The 3,094-nt window shown below is 44.7% G+C and overlaps 1 long non-coding RNA gene across 1 annotated transcript; it reads left to right on the forward strand.

Annotated features, from left to right (window-relative positions):
- The first annotated feature begins 648 nt into the window (after positions 1–648).
- LOC104949779 (uncharacterized) lies at positions 649–2,625 on the forward strand. Its single transcript, XR_798843.1, has 3 exons — positions 649–948; positions 2,420–2,482; positions 2,567–2,625. It is a non-coding gene; the product is annotated as an uncharacterized lncRNA (long non-coding RNA).
- The last annotated feature ends 469 nt before the right edge of the window (positions 2,626–3,094 follow it).

Genomic DNA, 3,094 nt, shown 5'->3' on the forward strand with positions numbered 1-3,094 from the left:
GGGCCAGCAGCATCATCAGAGACTGAGGAACACTTCACCCCCCAAAGACTGCAAGCACTTCTATTTAGACATACTTATGGCTATTTTACTAATATATATTCAGACTGTAAGTGTAAATGGAGGCTTGTGGCGCAGTGGATAGTGCGTTGGTGTTGATCAGGGGGTCAAACAGGTTCCAACCCCACTGCAGTCAGCATGTCGTTGTGTCCCTGAGACGCTTCACCCCAAAGTGCTCCTGTGGGAATTGCCCACAGTACAGAGTGTGTAAGTCGCTTTGGATAAAAGTGTTTAACAAGTGACATGTGATGTAATGTGAATATGCACATTGACATTGAATGTGCAGGAAGAGTTGCCAAAGACATTTCATTGTACTTTGTATGATGACAATAAACATATATTCTATTGTATTCTATAAATGTTTCTTAAATATCAGAATTTAAAAAAAGGAAATGAAGGATAAATGAATTACCACCTTTGTGTGTTTTTAGTATTATGTTTAGTACTTGGAAAGGCCCATGAACTCCCTGACCAGCACTTTGAATGTGTGCTAAATTAAAATATTGAACTGCAGTTGAAGCCGCTGCAGAGACGCTGATCCACTTCCTGTTTCCTGTCTGTGGTCACACCAAAGATGGGGGGTGTTGCAAAGTCACTTCCTGTCAGAGGGCGGGGGGGGGCCCGCAAGAGGAGGAAGCCATTTTGGATTTAGGTTTCTCAGCGGCGTCTTAGTGCTTGGTTTTGAGGAAGTGAAACTGTGAGAGGACGGCCGGCAGCTTTTATTTTCTGAGTTTCAGAAACGTTTGGAGACGTTTGGAGAGAGAAGCTTCAGATGTTTTCGTCCTGAAGCTGTGGTTTCACTTCAGATTCAAGATGAGCGGAGAGCGAGTGCCGAGTCGAGCCGAGGTGACGGGATGGAGCCCTCAGCAACTGGCAGAGTACCTGACCCGGGTGAGACCCTGAACGCACCGTCTGTGTCTATAACGCCTGCATTTAAGACCTCAAACGCACCGTCTGTGTCTATAACGCATGCATTTAAGACCTCAAACGCACCGTCTGTGTCTATAACGCCTGTATTTAAGACCTCAAACGCACCGTCTGTGTCTATAACGCCTGCATTTAAGACCTCAAACGTGTCCTCTGTCTCTCTGACATCTTAACACGAGACCTTGAACGCACCGTCTCTATGTCTAACATCTCTAACTATAATATCTGTATCTCTAACGTCTGTATTTAAGACCTCAAAACGACCCTCTCTGACTTCTCATTTAAGATCTCAAACACACCGTCTCTGACAACTTAACATGAGACCTCAAACACACCGTCTCTGACAACTTAACATGAGACCTTGAGCACACCCTCTCTGTCTCTCGCGTCTATATTTAGGACCTCAAACTACCGTCTCTGACTTCTTATTTAAGAACTTGAACGCACCGTCTGTATCTCTAACGTCTACATTTAAGACCTCAAACATGTCCTCTGACTTCTTTCTTTCTGCACGTCCAGTTTCTCAAAGCTCCTTCATTTCCTCAATTTTTTCCTGAGTGTCGATTCTCTGGACCAATCAAAAGCCTGCAGTGTTTTAACTCCGCCTTCTACTCCAAACTGGATCCTTGGCTCGGATTGTGCTTAAAAAGTGCGAGGAACTCTCCAGGACTTTTCCAAATGGAAACCAAAGGAGAGCTGGCTGAGTCAAACAGAGTTCACCGTTCAGCGGAAACACAAGCGTAGGATTTGGTTTCCCAACAAAGAAACTCATCTGTTTCTTTCCCAAAGTCTTCGGGAAGAAGGATCTGAACACAGAAGTTATTTAACGGTTTGATCAAAATGGAAAACGACTTCTAATCCCGGAAGTCTTCATTTGGTGAAAACAGAACAGAAGCAAACACTCGATGAAACCTTTATATCGTCTGATCTACGGACGTCTGATGGATCCCGTGAGGTCACGTGACCTACCAGGAGAAGCCTGATTTAAATCGTCTCCAAAACACAAAGCTTCCGTCCTCGACCCGTGAGACAGAAGTCTAACAAGTTTCATACAAATCTGTCCAGAACTTGTTGTGACAATTTGAGAAACCGAGCCACAAGGAGACAGAGATCAGCGGTGTAGGAGAGAGACTGTCGTCGGCGTAAAGGCTGACGTTTGAAATGGGTTTTCTTCATGAAGACGTCTTGATAACGTCTCGTGTTGGATGGAGTAACGGATCCCTTTGAATGCAGCTCTGCGTATGTTTGGATACGTGTCCAAAGTCCTTTTCAGAAACGTGGGACTCACCAGGAGCTCCATCAGGTGATTCCTCGAGAAAAGACGTGAATTCGGACCGGACAACACAAAACAACGTGAACTAACCGAACACGTGAACTGTAACAAACGTATATATTTACATTTCCACACGTTTCAATGTGCTGTCTGTAATTGCAGATGAGTCTGAGCGGCTGTGATAAAGTGGTGTTGAAGAACTCCATCAGCGGCTCCAGATTTGTGGTGAGTTTACATTCAGAGACATCGAGAGAAAGTGAAAAGGGTGAAGAGTTTAAAATGTCAACTCACTGTTTCTCTGTTCGGCAGAATCTGAGCGAGAGCGATCTGCAGAAGTTCCCCAAACTCTACGCTCCGTAAGTACAAACCAAATCCACTTCTTCATGTCTCTTCTACATCAACATGTGTCCCCTCTTCTTCATGTCTCTTCTACATCAACATGTGTCCCCCTCTTCTCCATGTCTCTTCTACATCAACATGTGTCCCCTCTTCTCCATGTCTCTTCTACATCAACATGTGTCCCCTCTTCTCCATGTCTCTTCTACATCAACATGTGTCCCCTCTTCTCCATGTCTCTTCTACATCAACATGTGTCCCCTCTTCTTCATGTCTCTTCTACATCAACATGTGTCCCCTCTTCTCCATGTCTCTTCTACATCAACATGTGTCCCCTCTTCTCCATGTCTCTTCTACATCAACATGTGTCCCCTCTTCTTCATGTCTCTTCTACATCAACATGTGTCCCCTCTTCTTCATGTCTCTTCTACATCAACATGTGTCCCCTCTTCTGGAAAGAGACTCTGGAAGTTTCAGGAACAAAGATTCTCTCTCTTTTTG

The sequence above is a fragment of the Notothenia coriiceps genome, unplaced genomic scaffold, assembly GCF_000735185.1.
Source record: "Notothenia coriiceps isolate Sejong01 unplaced genomic scaffold, NC01 NC01_scaffold00016818, whole genome shotgun sequence".
Taxonomy (NCBI): Eukaryota; Metazoa; Chordata; class Actinopteri; order Perciformes; family Nototheniidae; genus Notothenia; species Notothenia coriiceps.